Source organism: Pelophylax lessonae (assembly GCF_965119305.1).
Source record: "Pelophylax lessonae genome assembly, chromosome: 11".
In the NCBI taxonomy this organism is placed as follows: Eukaryota; Metazoa; Chordata; class Amphibia; order Anura; family Ranidae; genus Pelophylax; species Pelophylax lessonae.
Window position 1 is genome coordinate 135,718,518 of NC_138778.1, and position 19,585 is coordinate 135,738,102.

A 19,585-nucleotide genomic window follows, 5' to 3' on the forward strand; every position below is an offset into this window, starting at 1 on the left:
CCACCACACATTTTATAAGTAGCTTTAGGTTTGCCATATTTTTCTTCTATTTTTATTTAGTTAGGCTCTGTACTCTGCTTTCTTCTACCGTAACAATTCCAAATTGAATATTTTGTTCATTTGTTATTTCTGTTTCCTGAACATCATCTGTCACAGTGTGTCCCATTTTGTGATGTTATTTTCTACTTTCCTTGGGCTTGTGGTTTCCTCCTTGCCTTTGTGTGTTGCCTTCGTCACATTGCATTTGTTTGATGCTGTGATGACCCGAAGGCAGGGCAGGGAGATTGCTACTCCCAAGCTTTCCTCCAATATAATGAATAGGATTGCAGCATCCAGCTAAGGACATTAATGGGTGGCATTAGTTAGTAACCAAAATAAAAAACTTGCACAACTACAATTAATGAAGCTCCTTGGATTTGCTAGAGATAGCTTTCATTTACTGCACTCTTAAAGGAAAAACAAACAGGTGCTTCAATTTGCGTAGAATACTGGTTTGCTGGCTGTCTGTCTTTACCAGAGTTTGAGTTACTGAGTTATGCAGATTACAAATTCAGAACTGATCTTGAGAATTGTTTTAGATTAGTGCTACAGAAATGTAAAAAAAAAAAAAAAAAACAGGAGAGCCAGGCAACTAGCATTTTCAGTGGTAGCCTTTAAAGTCTTTTGGTACAAGTTTCTGGTAAAATATCACTTTACCTAATGCACATAATGTCTTTGACAGATATTAGGCATCTGCAAAGGCTGTGCGGTGCCAAACAAGGACACTCCACTAAAATCCCAGGAAGAGAGACTGGGGATAAGTATCTTGTAGGTGGCTGCCACTCAGGGAATAGGGAAAACCTTTAAAGGACAACTTTACTTAAAGCTGTGCTCCAGCCCCCCTACAGAAAAATTAAGTAAGCAGTTACAATACTGTAGCTGCTGACTTTTAGTATTAGGGCACTTACCTGTCCTGGAATGTTTCCATTGGCTCTTGGGTGCTGCTGCTGCCATAGCCTGTGAGGGAAACCAGTAGTGAAGCTTTACGGCTTCACAGCCAATTCCCTACTGCACATGTGCGAAGTGTGCTGCGCTTTCTGAATGGCCAGGCAGTGGGGAAGGAGGAGGGAGGCCGAACTTCTGATGGACCTCGCTGTGGCAAGGTCTGATGGATGTAGGGATGGGTACCTGTCAAAAACCTGTACCTGCTCCCCCCCCCCCCCCCCACCAAAAAGGTGCCAAATGTGGTGCCAGAGGGGGAGGAGACAGATAAGAGGAGCTTCCGCATTTGAGTGGAACTCCACTTTAAAGTGGTTGTAAAGGCTGAAGTTTTTTTTTATATCTAACCTGTTGTGTGCTGCTTCCCCCCCCCCCCCTTTCCTTATAATCACCTGAGCCCCTTATCGGTGTGAATGGGAGTCCCAGGTCTCTTTCTCATCAGGGAGTGGGGGGCAGGGCTGAGCTGCAGCTCTATCGGTCTTATGGATGCAGAGATGCTGGGCTCGGGAGCGAGCATGAACCAGCGCCCCATAGCAAGGCTTACTATTGGGGGAACTGGTCAAGGGGGAGGAGCCAGGAGTCCCAGTAGGGGGCCCAAGAAGAAGAGGATTAAGGCTGCTCAGTGTAAAACCATTGGGTTTTTTTTTTTTCTTTTTTTAACGCGTGCAAATTTTTAGAATCGCTTCAAAATAAAGTTGATTTTTATCATTTCTTCACAGAATCTGCTAGGGTGAAACCATCATTATGCTATTAAATTATAATGTTGCCAAACTCCTTTTTAATTCATCGTAACTATATAGAAAAAAAACACTCTCTATAAAAAAGAAAATGGCAAGGTCCGCTCATGATTGATGTGGGGATGAAGAAAAAGCTCTCTACTGATATTGCGAGCAATAGTAGAGAGATGGTGGAGTATAAAATCCTGCCTTCCACCCAAAAGAAGAAAAAATAAAAAGGAGACTCCTGAATACTCAATATTTATCATATACTTTGTTTCACTTTTTGTTTGTATTGGTTTATAGCTCAGCCTAAAACCCAACTTAAGTTTAAAAAAAATTAGTCGCTCAGTAATGATTAAATTAAAAAAAGCATTTTCCATTGCAATACTGACCTCGTCTCTAGTGCTGTCCTCTGCAGACTCACTGCTCTGAATTCAAGTGCCACTCTTCTTTGGGGTTGAATGATCCTTTTTATCATTTAGCCTATTTCCTGTGAGCCTAGGCTAGGGCGTCATGGACCCGCCCCCTTGGGGATATGTCATCAAGCCGCCTTGGGCTCATAAGAAAATGCTGCCCAGAGCAGTGCCACGTAATGACTTGGCTACTCTCTGCTGGAGGAAGAGAACCAGTGATATTATGGGACCCACCTGAAAATCTATGGAAAAAGGGATAGAAACCTGGAGTTGGGCTATAAGCTAACTGTTAATGTTCACGGTTTAGATATTTAAGAGGTCACTTCACCAAAAATTAATATTATGGCTTCTGGTAGATGCTGAAGAATCAAAACCATTTGACAGTTTCATTCTCTTTTAGGAGATCTATGCTGCAGTACTGCTAAGTCTGCACACCTACTGAGACCATTATAAGGGGGTTTCTTATAGCTGGCTGTCTTATCACATTTTTATATATATATATATATATATATATATATATATATATATAATTAAGAACTTGCATCAGTGAGGCAGCTTGGATGTGTATATGAACAGAGCAAGGAATTATAGTGGGAAGCATCCAAAATATAGGCAGCCAGATGACCACTGGGCTCCACTTTAAAATAAAATATCACTTGCAGGTGGACTGACCCTTTAAGTCTCCGTTCACACCTGGGCAATTTGAATGGCGGGTTTCTCAATAGCACCCCAATTGTTCTGTGCGATTTATCGTGCCGCAATCATGGCAAATCCAAATGCCCGGCGCTTGTAGCTCAAAAAGGAGTAGGAGGAGCTTCTTTTAAATGACAGCGTTGCGATTTGCAGAGCGGTAATCGCTGCCAAACCACAGAGCAATTGGGATGCCATTAGGAAGTAATGGCATCTCACTCCTGTCCGGGATATGCCACAATTTGGAATCGTTGGCAAAATGGTGCGATTGAACAGAAATACAATTTTGTATACTAATATTCCCTTTAATTTGATTTGGCATTTTCTGTTATCAATGTTTTTGGTTCCCCATTAATGTAAGCTGCGTTCTGTTTTACTTTTATTGGGTAGTGATGAATAGCAGCAGTCTTCCTGTCTGCACCTGTTGCTAGTTAATAGCTTACTGAACAGATCTAGTGCATGGCATTGTTCATATACAACTGTCCTCTACCATAGGTTGCATGGGACGGTCACAGACTGCACTAAGTCATGTACATGCTTTTGTTTGCCCAGATCTTTATTGCACTCACTGAGCAATCACTACCTGAAAGTCCTAGCAAAGTGTTCAATTCCATTGACTTCAAACTTTTTGTCAAAAGAGCAAATGATACAAATTGTAGAGGAATCGAAATCAGTATTTGCAATTATTATTATTATACAGGATTTATCTTTACAAAATGAAGGCAGGCAATACAGTTTTAATCCAATTTGGTACAAGAGGAATTAGAGGACCCCAGAGATGTATAGTAACGAAGTAGAACTACTTAAGTACTGTACTTAAGTACCGAAATGCGGTATCTGTACTTTCCTAGAGTAGAATTTTTTTCTCCTACTTCTACTTTTACTTCACTACATTTTTTCGATGATTTCGATACTTCTACTCAAGTATTTTTTTTTTGTGCTGCATAGTTACTCGTTACTTTTAAAAAAAATACCACTGCCAGAACAGTAGATGGCAGGTTGCATAAAGCTCAAAAAAGTGTGTATAATGTAATTTGTAAATCAGCGCATACGAAAATAAAGGCTGTGTATAATAAAAGCTGCTATACTAAATCTTTCCAATAAAAAGAAAATATGAAACAAACAAATAAATGGTGCTACAGCGCTTAAAGTGCATCAAGAAACTACTAACAAACACAGGTTAATCATTTGAATAAATCATTTGAAATAATAAAAACAATATGATGTTCAAACTTTTGACTTATTTCTTTAATAACTACATAACACAGTACTTGTACTTCTACTTTCAGTACTTGAGTAGAAATTTTTTTTCAAAACTACTGGTACTTTTTACTTTTAGTACTTAAGTAGCAAATTTTTTGAAAAAACTACTTGCAATACTTAAGTAAAAAAAATGTTGAATACTTTAGTACTTCTACTTAAGTAACTTTTTCTGCGAGCACTTCCACTTCTACTCAAGTAATTTTTTGATCGAGCACTTGTACTTTTACTCAAGTAGAAATTTCGAGTACTTTATACAAGTCTGGAGGACCCTGCTCGTTAGAGCTTACAATCTAAGAGATTATACTATTATTATTATTGAAATACAGAATTTATATCGCCCCCAAGCATTTGCGCAGCGCTTTTGCAAACAGTGTGGATTTAATTTAAATCAAGTCAAATTAAATCAATAGTAAAAAGGCTTGATTTAACTCAACGTGATTTAAATCATAATTTTTAAAGAGCAACGGTCCTCTCTGTCCTGCAGCAGCTCCTCCTCTGACCCGCTGTTGACTCACCGACAGTTGCATTCACTTTAATGTGACGGCTGGTGATGCGGCAGGGACACAACAAGGTGAGGAACGTGGCGGCAGCAGGTGACTGGATGCCCGCAAAACAGCGCTGCCATTATGGATCTGAAATGACAGGTGCTCTTTAAATGTAAGGACTCATTCTTGCTTATAGTAAGTGTGAAACTGTGTGAATGCATCAATGCAGTGAATGTTATCTCAACTTACAGAGCTTTGATTTATTGAGGGAGTTTACCAAAAATGTAAATTACAGAATATATATAGATGCATAATATATATAAATATATGACATAACCATGCTCCATTTCATGCGGAATAAACTAAAATATTAATGTGTCTTAAATGGAAAACTATCTTTCGGTAGAATTCTACTCCAAAAGCATTTTATTAAAACAAATTTGATAAAAATCTAAAAAAGCTGATTTTAAACATAGAAAAAAATCTGATTTAAATAAAAAAAAATCTATTTTAAATAAAAAAAATCGGATTTAAATAAGAAAAAATTGAATTTAGATAAAATAAAAATAAGTCAGATTTAAATAAAAAACAAAATCTGATTAAAAAAAAGAAAATCATCGATTTTTATCCACCCTAATTAACAACCCGAGGACAGAATATTCATAGCTCTGAGCTCCAGCACTTAGAAAATAAGAACGCTAGTATTTGGCAGGATCTGTTGGCATGTACATGACTTACATTGACCATACTCGGCAGGAATGAATGCCGGGGCTACACACAGCCAAGAGATCTGTAAACATACTACTATTCCCATGTTCTGCAAGCCTGGAGCTTTCACCCTTCCTGTGATTGTGCGCTGTTGGGACTCCAGGCAAATAAGAAAATTCATGATGACTTACAGACAATGGGATAAAATATAGTTTCTGTGTTGTTTTTATGATTTTGTGCCTTCCAAGTATGCAGATTGCAACCCAAGGAGGTTGCAAGTCATTAACTTTACTTTGTTTAGCCCTGGTCCATGCATGATGTATTCTAAACAGAAAAATTAGTGATTCCTGCAAGTCAGTGAAGTGACAGTTTGTCAAAGCAAATAAAAGTGCATATAAGATGTAAAAGCTGCACACGGAGAGGCTTACCCTGCACTCCAGTACTGCTCTGTCCCCTGTCACCCCATACAGCCAGTAGTTGCTTGGTGCTCCCTGACAGCTTGCTCTACTCTTAGCAGTGCCTGCCTAATTCTGTTGCCTAAGAGATGGGAGGTATTAAATTACCCTTCTAAAGAAAGGGGAGGATTGGAGGTTTGTCGGAGGGTGTGCTTTGACACCAGAGGGTGGTAGTGGATAACAGCTGGGACTGACTGATAGTGTGACTGTTGTGAATGTCACGTTTCTTCTTGCTGGGGAACTGTCATTGTGCACGTTGTATTTGTCATTCATCCAGTTTCTGTGCAGTGAGGCTGGCTCTCACAGTTCAGCAAAAGTGCCTATTTTGCATGATTCGTGCCTGGCATAACAAAGTCACAGAGGCACGTTGTATAAAAACTGGAGAAACAAAGGTGTCACCCACAGAAATGTCATCAAAAGTTTGCTGTAGTTTGGAAAAACAGCAGATCTGTGCTTACCCCCTCCTTTTTGTCTGTTTTGCATTCTGTTCCCAAGGTTTAATGTAATTGGAGAGACCAGAGACTTCTACCCATGAGCAGGTTTTGTGTAATTAACAGAATAGATGCACACAAATGTAAATGACCCTCTTTTGCCATCTAAAAGCATCAGGTTAATGGCACATCTGTTCCAGTGCCTGTTGCTGGTATACAGAAGCTTCTTGTGTAGCGTATGACACATTGCCTCTGAAAGACGCTTTTCTTCAGTCTGCAAGCCGACACCCAGAGTTCCATTTCTTTGAGGTCAAGCTGTGAAAGAAATCTTTGTGGCCTTATAGATGGCAGCTACTTCCCAGGAACAGCCTAGACATCTCCCGCAATATTAAATGATGCTTTACCCAGTCTTCTCCAGTGCCTTTGTAGTATGTGGATCTGTAGTTACCGTGTTACTAAATCCAGGAGCCTGCATTCACTATATCTGGTCTCTCACAGTATACAGAGCATGGAAATGCAATAGTTTTACTAAATATAAACTGCTAATTACCTTTTCACATCAGCAGTATATAGCAGTCTTATGACTATCAGTGTCTGGGTAAAGCTTGTAGGAGTTTTCATTCTCCTCTGACTGTCCTATGAGCCTGCAGGATCCCTGACTCTCTGTATCTCTGGACAGTGCTGATTGGTCCTGTGCTGATCATATGCACCCTCCCAAGAAAATAAAAAAACTTTTTAGGAATACACACCAAACTGAGCATGTGCAGAGTAACTCCAAAGGCTCTGTGTTATCAGGAGATGGACTGGGGGCAGTGGAAGTAGGGGAGGATCAGAAAAGACAGGATCAAACAGCCTTTTTATGCAATCCAAAGGATTAACCCCTTAGGATCCACAATGAGTATAACCAGCATGCTTGACTGCATATACAGCCTGATTTTACTGTTGCGGGTTTAGTAACACTTTAAAGGAGAGGTACAGCTAAAGCTTGATTGGCTGTACTTCTCCTGTGGATTACAAGAGTGCAGTTCCTTCAGCTAACGTCACAGAGCCGGTCCAGGCTCAGGCAAGATCACAACAATTTAATTGGGATCTGCCCACATGCCTGCATCGGCACCTTTCAGCGAGCCGCTAAGAGCCTGAGCCGGCCGATCCCGCTTCCTCCACAGCCCAGTGCTCCAGTGAGCAACATGGTAGTCACTGCTTTGAGAACCAAGCGATCGGCTGTGTTAGCTAACCCGATTTCTCAGTCAAAGAGCCGGTTCACATTTGTGCGGCTGCGGCGTTCGCATGTAATGTCGGAGCGCACTGCTCCTTCATTACATGCGATTGGCTGTGCGGTGCGAGTTTAGCCATACACTTTGTATGGCTAAACTCGCACCGCACCCGCAGCAAACACGCACAGGACCCTTTTTTGCAGCCGCATCAGGATCGGATCGCACAGCAGTTCACACTTGTGCGATCCGATCCTGTGCGAACTGCAAGAACGCACTGCGATATGCGATTAAACTGGGGGTGTCGTTTAAGATTACATTGACAACCTCAGCGTATCGCATATGGCAGTGTGAACTCCCGGGGGTGCGTTTGCGATGCGGGAACAGGCTGCGGATTCGCAGCCTTCCCGCATCGCGTAAGTGTGAACCGGGGCTTAGAGGTGCCAAGGGTCAGAGGTAGCATTGGGCCGCTGCTGCATCCACCTACAGTGAGGGGAAAAGAGTATTCGATCCCCTGCTGATTTTTGTGTGTTTTCACACTGACAAATAGATAAGTCTATAATTTTAATGGTAGGTTTATTTTAACAGTGAGCTACAGAATAACAACAAAAAAATCCAGAAAAACTAATTTCTCTCTTTCAATGGTTTTTATTTGGATTTTCAACATCCTAAAAGTGTATTACAGTACAGAAACCATTCTTTGGTCCATCATATTACAAAGAACTAGGTACATAAAAGATAATTAAAGATGAAAAAAATCAGAAAGAAGGCAAAGTTAATCAGCCTAACTACTCACGGACCTCTGTGTGCCCACCGATTCACTAGTAAAGTAGTTGGGTCTCTGATGACCTAATGGCCAAACAGTAGACAATATACCTGAATGTCACTCCCAACAGGGGGAACTGCTAAATAAACAACACAAAAAAAAAGCAGGAGAATAGCTATATGTAATACATACTGAGGAATCTCTTAAACAAACATATTCTTACTTGTATCCTGTTCATGTATATAGACTTTCTAGCCCTTCAAAGTTTTAAGTGGCTAGATCCCTCAGGACCAAGAGTGTCTTTTGGGGGGGGGGGGTGTAATATAGAGAAATAAAAAGAAAGAGAGAGGAAAAAACGTGGGGGGGGGGCTTGAGAAGAAAGTGTTAGTGTCTAAGTACCAGACTGGTGGCCCTTCTACACCGGGGGCCGGTGTCTCCTTATCCAGATCAGGTGGATTCTGACAAGTACTTCTTCCAGTGATTCCATATTTTCTCAAAGTAGGCCAGCTTGTCCCAAAGGATAGCCGCCATTGTTTCATTAATCATGATCCATGTCAATTTTGCCTTTAGGAGATTGAAAGGGACCATGGCTGACTTCCAGGATCGGGCGATGGATATCTTGGGTGATGTGAAAATAAATGCGATTAGGCATCTCACATATCCTGGAATCCCCTCCACTGGCCTCCCCAAGAGAGCCTGCTGTGTAGACTGTTAGATTGACCTGAGTGAGGGAATCTATAAAATTGTATGTGTGAATCCAAAACGGCCTTAATTTGCTGCACGGCCACCAGGTATGGAGGACCGTTCCCTCCTGGCCGCAACCTCGAAAGCACCTGGAGGGGGTTCCCTGGACAGCGCCAATCTGACTGGAACTAGATACCATCTCAAGAAAACGTTATAGTTTGCCTCATTCAGGGAGGTATTAATATAAGATTTGGAATTGAGTTGGGCCAATTTCCCCCATTCTGTTCTGCTGCTTCCAACTCTTCTCCCAAGTCCTGTTGCCATTGTACCATGTCAAGCAGTTTAGTGGACACTTCATATAGTATATTGTATATCGTAGATATGTGGCCAGTATGTTTATCCACTGTGCCACACAAATATTCCATTGGGATTGAGGCAGTTAAGTCGCTTGTGCGTTTGAAAGTGTTCAGAAAATGCGTAATTTGGGGATTATCTAAATGGCTCCCCTGTGGGGAGGAGGTATTTTTCCTGTATTGTGCTTCCAGATTGCATTCCTCTGTGCATAAATCTGCGAGCCGGAGAAAAACTTTGTCCACCACTCAAACATGGAGGGACGAAGACCCGGAGGGAACATCGGATTGCCCAGCAAAGGGGCCATTGGGACATGGGGAGATTTAAATCTGTGTCTTTTGGCCAATCTGTCCCATAGTCCCAAAGAAAATGACAGTGTTGGGCATAGTATACCCAGTCTGTCTGTAGCTTTCAGCCACATCAGGTGACTAACTGGAGTAGAGAGGAGGTGGGAGGATTCCAACTGTATCCATAACGGGTTAACCCACTTAGAATAGAAGCAGATCAATTGTGCCAGTTGTGCCGCATAATAATATTTAGTCAAATCCGGGACCATCAGACCTCCCATCAGTTAGGGGTAAATAGCGTATGCCTGTTCACTCTAGGTCTCTTGTTCACCCAAAATGAATTTCAGGACCTTCTGCTGAAAAATGCGCAAATCAGACATGTTAATCATTATCAGTAAGGTACAGAATAAGTATAGAATTCTAGGTAGAATGTTCATCTGAAAAACTAATTTCAAAAAAGTTCTAAATTGATTTGCATTTTATTGAGTGAAATAAGTATTTGACCCCTTCACAAAACATGACTTAGTACTTGGTGGCAAAACTCTTGTTGGCAATCACAGAGGTCAGACATTTCTTTTAGTTGGCCACCAGGTTTGCACACATCACAGGAGCGACTATGGGTCATAGGTAGTGATGAGCCGAACACACCCCTGTTTCGGTTGGCACTAGAACATCTCGAACAAGGGGAAATGTTCTAGCGAACCTGCAAACTCCATTAGTCTATGGGACACGAATATGAAAAATCAAAAGTCCTAATTTTAAAGGCTTAAATGCAAGTTATTGGCCCAAAAAAGTGTATAGGGACCTGGGTACTGCCCTGGGGGACATGAATCAGTGCAAAAAAAAATATTTTTTAAAACCATAGTCTTTACAGGAGCAGTGATTTTAATAATGCTTAAAGTGAAACAATAAAAATGAAAAATTCCTTTAAACATCGTGCCTGGGGGGGCCCCTCTTAATGTGCCTGTAAAGTAGCGCATTTGTGCGATGTCTGTAGCTTGCTGCAGCAATGCTGACATTTCTAAAGGTAAAAAATGTAATTTAAACTTGCTCGCGGCTGTAATGTATTGTCGGCTCCCGGCAATGTGGACTGTTCCACTGGTGGTGGATCTCCTGGTTTCCAGGTTGAATAAGGCAACCATGATTCCACTTCAGACCGGTCACTATTGCACTGGTGTCACAAACTCTGACAGAGTGGTCTAAGGTTTTATGCTGTGACCTGGAGGGTGAGCAGCTTCCCCCTGCCTTTGCTGAGTTGGCGGACCTTAGTCCAGGGGCTGCAGTTTATCTGTGATGCCTCTTTGGATGCTCCTCCCCTGCTTTCTAGACTGTCTGTTTCGGCAGTGGTCCTTAAGCGTGTTTTGTGGCTCAAATGTTGGTCTGTGGATCAGACCTCTAAAAAAGCCTTAACTGATCTTCCTTTTCTAGGGGACAGCCTGTTTGGAGCTACCCTGGATGACATCCTTAAGAGTCTCAAAGGGGGGGGGGGGGAGCACCTTTCTTCTGCAGGCTAGTTAAGGGTAAGGGACCTGGTCGCAGATGTGGCCTGTCCTTTTCGGCTCACAGGAAGTTTTTTCGTCCCTCAAGGTCAGCTGACAAGGGTTCAAAGCCTTTCAAGACTTCTTTGGGAGAATACAAGCGACCTTTGTCTGGTAAGTCCAAAGCGGGTTTCTCCAGACCCGCAGACAAGGTTCCTTCTGCATGAAGGTGCGCCCTCACCGGTGCCTGGGGTAGGGGGATGTCTTTGCTGTTTTCCGGACCCATGAACTTCCCTGGTGCAAGATAAGTGGTTCCACGAAGTGATACGGTCCAGCTACAAGATTGAGTTTCATTCTTTCCTTCCAACGTGCATATGTCCCTGGACAGATTCCAAGCCCTCTTTGGGGCAGTGCAAGACCTGTTGCTTCAAGGGGGGATTGCTTTGGTTCCAACTTTTGAATGTGGTTTTATTCAAACCTGTTCACGGTCCCGGAGAAAGAAGGCAGGGTGCGTCCAATTCTGGATCTCAAGGCTCTGAATTGCTTTGTGCGGGTACAGAAATTTAGGATGGAGTCTATTCGCATGGTGGAGGCATCCCTGCATTAGGGGGATTTCTTTGCCTCTATCCACATCAAGGAAGTTACTTACACATTCCAATATGTGTCTGTCACCAATGATTCCTCCCCTTTGCCGTGGGAGAGGAGCATTATCAGTTTGTGGCACTACCCTTTGGTCTCGCCTCTGCTCCTCGGGTCTTCACAAAGGTAATGGCCCTGATGCTGGCATTGTTACGTCAGCGAGAGATCGCAGTGCTGGGCTACCAGGATGACCTTCTCTTTCAAGTAGAGTCTCCTACTGGTCTGATGGACAATGTGGACATCACTATACAGACTCTGAGGGAGTTCGGCCGGCTTCTAAATCATCATAAGTCTGCTCTGGTTCCTTCCATAAAACTGGACTATCTGGGTCTTACTCTGGACTCTGCTCCAGCCAGAGGGTTCCTTCCTATGGACAAGCTCCAGAAGTTGCATGCTTCATCTCCTGGTTGTCCCTCCGGACTTGCATGAGGGTGCTGGGCCTGATGGTTTCTACCTTCGAATCGGTCCCGTTTGCACAGTTTTGGCCAAATGGGACAAATGTCCGAAGTCTCTGAACAATATAATACAGCTGAGCCGGAAAAAAAGGGTCTCTGATCTGGTGGCTTCGCTCTTCAGCTCTTCGCAAGGGCAAATCTTTTCACCCCCTGTATTGGACAGTTGTTACCATGGATGCCAGTCTGTCTGGGTGGGTGGTGTCCTGCGTCGAAACTCCGCTCAGGGAGTTTGGACACTGGAATAGTCCAGATTCCCAGTCAGTGTCCTGGAACTCCAAGCGATCAGGCTGTGCCTGCATCATTGGACAAATCGCCTTAATGGGTGTCTGGTGTGAATCTTATTGGACAATGCCACGGCCGTGGCTTATGTCAATCACCAGGGTGGCACAAGAATTGTATTGGCAGCTCTGGAGGTAGCTGACATTCTTCATTGGTTCATTCTGGCCCTCTCTGCCGTACACATTCCAGGGGTTGAAAATTGGCAGGAGGATTATCTCAGTCGGCACGCGTTGGACCAAGGGTAGTGGTCCCTTCATCCGGAGATTTTTCATCAGTTGTGTCCCTGGGGGGGCATCCCTGAGGTAGATCTGTTGGCATCCAGGCTCAACAGAAAGATGCAGAGGTGTGTGGCTCGGTCACGGGATCCTCTGGCAGTCACCACAGACGCGCTAGTGGCCCCGTGGGGTCAGTATCATCTGCTTTACACCTTCCCTCCCTCCCTCTCAAGTTTCTGCCAAGGCTTCTCTGCAGGATCTAGGCAGAAGGTATTCTTGTCATTTTAGTGGTCCCGGAGTAGCCTCGCCGGGCTTGGTGCGCTGATCTGGTGCGGCTGGTCGCTGACGTTCCTTCGAAACTTCCTCTCGGGCAGAATCTGCTGTCCCAAGGACGAATCTTCCATCCTGCTTTACAGTCGCTGGCTTTGACGGCTTGGCTGTTAAACGCCAGGTGCTGATGGATAGAGGTTTGTCTGAGCCGGTGATTCCAACAGTGTTAAAAGCTAGAAAGATCGTAAGTGGAAGATGTACATTGCGTGGTGTGAATCTTTTAGGGTTCATCCTAGTTCTTGTTCGGTGGCTCAGATCTTGACCTTCCTTCAACGGGGGGGATGAGCAGAAACTGGCCTTGAGTACTATCAAGAGCAAGGTATCGGCCTTAGCGGTCTTCTTTCAACTGCCTTGGCCATACACTCCCAGGTGCGTACTTTTCTTCAGGGATTTTGGCACTTGGCTTCTCCTGTGTGGTCTCTGTTACCACCTTGGGACCTCAAATTGGTGCTCTCGGTCCTCTAGAAGCCTCCTTTTGAAAATCTTTGGGAGATTCCTCTGCTTACATTGTCTCAGAAGATGGCCTTTTTGGTGGCTATCACCTCTGCGTGCAGATTGTCAGAATTGGCGACGTTCTCTTGTCGTTCACCTTACTTGGTGGTTCACAGAGATAAGGTGGTTCTTTGCCCCTGTCCGTCGTTCCTTCCAAAGGTTGTCTCTGATTTTCATTTGAATGAAGACATTGTGTTGCCTTCCCTGTGTCCCAGGCCAAAACATCCGAAGGAAATTGCCTTGCATGCCTTGGACATTGTCTGGGCGATTAGGGTGTACCTGGCAGCTACGGAGTCTTTTAGGCAACCAGACTCCCTATTTGTGCTCTAGGATGGGCCTTGGAAAGGGTTGCCACTTCCTCTGCGACCATTACCAAATGGATCAGACAGACTGCGGTTCAGGCCTATTCCATCAAGGGTCAGGTTCCTCCTTTCCCTGTCTAGCCGCATTCTACTCGGGCGCTCAGTGCCTCCTGGGCTTTCTGTCATCAAGTGTCAGTGACACAGGTTTGCAAGGTGGCCACTTGGTCGTCGGTGCACACTTTGACAAAGTTCTATAAAGTGGATGTGTTGGCATCTGCGGATGCTTCCTTCGGCCGCAAACTTTTGCAGGCTGCTGTTTGGAGGGGGTATTGTTCTTTTCAGGTGGGCTTTAGTTGTTTTGGTTGAGCTCCTGTTAACCTGGTTGGCTATTGTTTAGCCTTGGTAATTTATTTTTCAGTGTTCCCACCCCTCATTTTTAATACTGCTTTGGGACATCCCAATGGTTAAGAAGATCAGGAGCTGTGTCCGTCAATGAACGAAAGAGAAAATGGGATTTTTGAATTACCGTAAAATCCATTTCTCTGATGTTCGTTGATGGACACAGCACCCACCCCTCTGTGGAGTTGTAATTCTTCTGACACTGCTTGTAACAAAACTGACTACCTATAGTAGTGAGGGGGAGTATACCTCCTGGGACTGCCCATAGGCGTAGTCAAGTTCTTTTTTTCTGCCTAGTGTCCTACTCCTGTAGGGGGCTGTATAATCCAATGGACAAGAAGTCAGGAGCTGTGTCAGTCAATGAGCGAAAGAGAAAAGTATTTGATCCCCTGCTGATTTTGTAGGTTTACCCACTAACAAAGATGATCAGTCTATACTTTTTATACCTCAGAAGTGGATTTTACGGTAAATCAAAAATCCCATTTTCCCTTTACTGTAAGTATGATTCTAAAATAAAATAAAAATTCCATATTTCTCTTTTAAAGTATGGCTAAAACCAAACCTTTTTTTTTTTCTTTGCATTTTTGCCATCTGTGTCCCATTGGGGAAATTGCACTTCACTTTCTGTTCTGTCAACATTCCAGGAAGTAAGAGCAAGTTCTCCAAAGTGAGGAAGACCCCTTCAACCAGGTTTCCTCTCTGTTCCTGTTCTGGTAACACATCAGAGTATTGGATTTTTGGTGATACTGGTTACCAGCACAAGCAGAGCAAGTTAATTTCTCTAGAGGGGACACTAATAAATTTCTGACAGAGGTTCTTATCCCTTTATCCATTTATGGGGTAATAAAAATGGTTTACCATCAGATACACTTCAATATTAATGTTATTGATGATTTTATAGGTATTGCATGAACTCTGCCAGACTCCAATTAACATTTTTAAAGCAGTAAGGGCTCTTTCACACGGGCGTTCCTTTTTTTTTTGCCCGATCAGGTCCTTTTTTTTTTTTTTTTTGTAACGGACACGGATGACACTTGTGTCATCCGGTCCGTATGTCCGTTTTTCATCCCATCCGTTTGCGGATGAAAAACTGACATAATGCATGTCTATGTAAATACGGATGTCTGCGGATGACACCACTGACATCCGTTTTTGCTTCAGTTCCGTTTTTTGAAAGGAAGAAAAAATAGGCTCCTTTCACACGGCCGCTCCGTGTGTCCGCAAATCATCCCATCTGTTTGTGGATGATTTGCGGACATAATGTAAGTGAATGGCACTGCGGGTGTCAGCGGAATACCACCCGCTGACACCCGATTTTCTTCCTTTCAGTTCTGTTCCGTTTTTACGAACGGAACAGAAGCCCATTTTTTCTTCCGTGTAAAACACGGAAAGGAAGGAAAATCGGATGTCAGCGGTGTCATCCGCTGACGTCCGCAATGCCATATACTTACATTATGTCCGCATATCATCCGCAAACGGATGGGATGATATGCGGGCACACGGAGCGGATGACAGAAATGTCATCCGCTCCATGGAAAAAAAAAAAAAAAAGTCCCGCAGCGGACTTAAGCAGTGGAGCGGCCGTCTGAAAGGAGCCATAGGGTTTTCCTCCGTTCAAAAAAACTGAACTGAACTGAACTGACAAAAAACGGATGTCAGAGGATGATCATCCGATGACATCCGTATTTACATAGAGATACATTATGTCCGTTTTTCATCCGCAAACGGATGGGATGAAAAACAGACATACGGAACGCCCGTGTGAAAGAGCCCTAAGGCTTTTTCACATGGGTTTCAGCTTGTATAAGAGCAGTGTGAACAGCGAGCCTTTTCAAAGCATTTGCAGAGCTTTCGGCAAGCTTTATTCAAGCTATTAATTACCATTCAAATCCAGTTTGTGAAAGTTGACCACAGGTCCTGAAGGAAGTGCTTATTGCCACTTTAACCCCTTGGCGCCGAGCGTACGCAAATATATGCGGCCCCACTTTCGCTTTTTTTCTGTGGTATTTGTGTATCTCCCTTTGTGCTGGGAGTTTGAATCTGGGACCCATAACTCCGGATTCCGGGTCACCTGATCGCTGTGTAGCCTCTGATTGACATTGTCAGTCACTGTAAAGCCCGCCCTGTTTTCTCGCTCTGTGAATTGAGGAGAGAGATACATTGTATCAGTTTCCTTGCTGAGAGAACAAAAAAGGTGTGTGTAAAAAAAATAAAAATAAATATATATATATATATATATATATATATATATATATATATATATATATATATATATATATATACACAGTGCATTGTGAAAGTATTCGGCCCCCTTAAACTTTTCGACCTTTTGCCACATTTCAGGCTTCAGACATAAAAATATAAAAAAAACTGTAATTTTTTGTGAAGAATCAACAACAAGTGGGATACAATCATGAAGTGGAACGAAATTTATTGGATATTTCGAACTTTGTTAACAAATAAAAAACTGAAAAATTGGGCGTGCAAAATTGTTCAGCCCCTTTACTTTCAGTGCAGCAAACTCTCCCCAGAAGTTCAGTGAGGATGAATGATCCAATGTTGACCTAAATGACTAATGATGATAAATAGAATCCACCTGTGTGTAATCAAGTCTCTGTATAAATGCACCTGCACTGTGATAGTCTCAGAGGTCCGTTTAAAGCGCAGAGAGCATCATGAAGAACAAGGAACACACCAGGCAGGTCCGAGATACTGTTGTGGAGAAGTTTAAAGCCGGAATTTGGATACAAAAAGATTTCCCAAACTTTAAACATCCCAAGGAGCACTGTGCAAGCGATAATATTGAAATGGAAGGAGTATCAGACCACTGCAAATCTACGAAGACCTGGCCGTCCCTCTAAACTTTCAGCTCATACAAGGAGAAGACTGATCAGAGATGCAGCCAAGAGGCCCATGATAACTCTGGATGAACTGCAGAGATCTACAGCTGAGGTGGGAGACTCTGTCCATAGGACAACAATCAGTCGTATACTGCACAAATCTGGCCTTTATGGAAGAGTGGCAAGAAGAAAGCCATTTCTTAAAGATATCCATAAAAAGTGTCGTTTAAAGTTTGCCACAAGCCACCTGGGAGATACACCAAACATGTGGAAGGAGGTGCTCCGGTCAGATGAAACCAAAATCAAACTTTTTGGCAACAATGCAAAACGTTATGTTTGACGTAAAAGCAACACAGCTCATCACCCTGAACACACCATCCCCACTGTCAAACATGGTGGTGGCAGCATCATGGTTTGGGCCTGCTTTTCTTCAGCAGGGACAGGGAAGATGGTTAAAATTGATGGGAAGATGGATGGAGCCAAATACAGGACCATTCTGGAAGAAAACCTGATGGAGTCTGCAAAAGGACCTGAGACTGGGACAGAGATTTGTCTTCCAACAAGACAATGATCCAAAACCTAAAGCAAAATCTACAATGGAATGGTTCACAAATAAACATATCGAGGTGTTAGAATGACCAAGTCAAAGTCCAGACCTGAATCCAATTGAGAATCTGTGGAAAGAACTGAAAACTGCTGTTAACAAACGCTCTCTATCCAACCTCACTGAGCTTGAGCTGTTTTGCAAGGAGGAATGGGCAAAAATTTCAGTCTCTCGATGTGCAAAAATGATAGAGACATACCCCAAGCGACTTACAGCTGTAATCGCAGCAAAAGGTGGCGCTTCAAATTATTAACTTAAGGGGGCTGAATAATTTTGCACGCCCAATTTTTCAGTTTTTTATTTGTTAAAAAAGTTTGAAATATCCAATAAATTTCGTTCCACTTCATGATTGTATCCCACTTGTTGTTGATTCTTCACAAAAAATTACAGTTTTTTTTATATTTTTATGTCTGAAGCCTGAAATGTGGCAAAAGGTCGAAAAGTTCAAGGGGGCCGAATACTTTCGCAATGCACTGTGTGTGTGTGTGTGTATATATATATATATATATATATATATATATATATATATATATATATATATATAAAATACCAAGATTAAGGTTTGATCCAGGTCAGTGCCAGGGTTACTGTTTGGGTCAGGGTCAGTATTTTTTTTGGCCGCCAGGATTCATTCATTTTTTTTATTTAGTGTCAGTGTGTTTTTAGGTAGGATAAAAAAAAAAAGTAAAGTGCGCACTATTGCTTCTGGGCTGTATTACAGGTACAAATAACATAAATATGCGTGGTATTGCTGCGATTGTCAGGAACATTTATTATAGGTTTTTCTTTGGTGGAAGGGTATGGTAATAACAAGAAATATACGGCTACATTTTTTTTTTTTTAAATATTTTATTTATTTTACTATGTTGGGCCAGTTTTCCTCTGAAATTAATAAAAAAATAAATAAATCAGGAGATATCCAATGCCCTCGGTGAAGAAGTCGGATGTGTCGAAACGCGTTGGGGCGTGGCCATACGGCGTCCATATCCTGATCTAATACAGAGTGGAGGGAGCCCCTGGTGACTTGTGATGATGTATACATTTTTTTGATTTTTTTTTTTGCCAAAGTTGCAAATATGTGCTTGGGTATTAAGATTTTACCCTTGGGGCTCTTTCACACAGGATGTCCGTCGGACGGACTCCGTTTTTCTCAGCGGGGGATTGATCTGCTGATCCCCCCGCTGAGCAGGAGAATGACAGCTGTTCTCCGCACTTTGTGCGGACACACAGCTGTCAGAGCCCCATACATCTCTATGGGGGTATCGGATGGGAATGGACCATCGTTCCGTTCTCATCCGATCCGCTGGACGGATGGAAAATAGGGTTTCCATCCCTCCAGATTTGACGGATCGGATCGGGTGTCAGCGGACATGTCTCTGCTGACATCCGATGCCCCATAGAGATGCATGGGGGGACCGTTCAGATCCGCCAAAAAAACGGACAGGCGGATCTGTGTGAAAGGGGCCTTAAGCCTAGTACACGCAACGATTATCGGCCAACCGGTCGTCCGTCTTTTGTCCAGAGTGGTGTTTTGTTGGTTGGAATGTGCCTAGACTGCACACAAATTTTCTCGCCCGACAAAATTCTACTTCAGAAGTGATGTCATGTGTTGGTTTGCTTTCTTTGTGTTCTTTCTTCTCTGAGCATGCCCAGTCTTGCTCATTAGATTTTTCCTTGTCGAAATCTGTACTGACTGCACGAAAATCGGCCGTGTTTTGACGGCGGACAACAATTTTATAGCCTGCACACCAGATTTTTTTCGGTCGGAGTCGGTTGTCGGAAGCATCATACTAACAAGCCGAAAATCGGCAGATCGGTCGTTGGACGAAAATTCCCTGACGATTTTCAATGCGTGTGTACGAGGCTTTAGGCTCAAGGATGCTAAACAAGCTGCTAGCAGGCTTCAACACTAATTGAAGCTTGTTGAAAGCCTGCTAGCAGCTTGTTTAAAGTGGCAATCAGTTCTCCTGTTAGGACCTTTACAAAGAGGAGCTGAAGGGCACTTTAAAGGCTTAGAGAAAGCTGCATGAAGCTGACTAAAAGCTTTGCAAAAGCTTGCTGAAAGCTTCAGAAAAACTTTTTATTGACACTGCTTTATTGACACTGCTCTT

The 19,585-nt window shown here is 43.0% G+C and overlaps 3 protein-coding genes across 5 annotated transcripts in view; 1 reads left to right on the forward strand and 2 right to left on the reverse strand.

Annotated features, from left to right (window-relative positions):
* SMIM5 (small integral membrane protein 5) overlaps positions 1–5,811 on the reverse strand; it is a 39,030-nt gene extending 33,219 nt beyond the window's left edge. The window contains exon 1 of the mRNA XM_082273015.1: positions 5,685–5,811. The gene's annotated coding sequence lies outside the window, so the exon portion shown is untranslated. The remainder of the gene's footprint in view (positions 1–5,684) is intronic.
* Positions 1–19,585, reverse strand: part of MYO15B (myosin XVB) — a 764,404-nt gene that overhangs the window by 356,400 nt on the left and 388,419 nt on the right. The window lies entirely within an intron of this gene.
* Positions 1–19,585, forward strand: part of RECQL5 (RecQ like helicase 5) — a 276,003-nt gene that overhangs the window by 113,231 nt on the left and 143,187 nt on the right. The window lies entirely within an intron of this gene.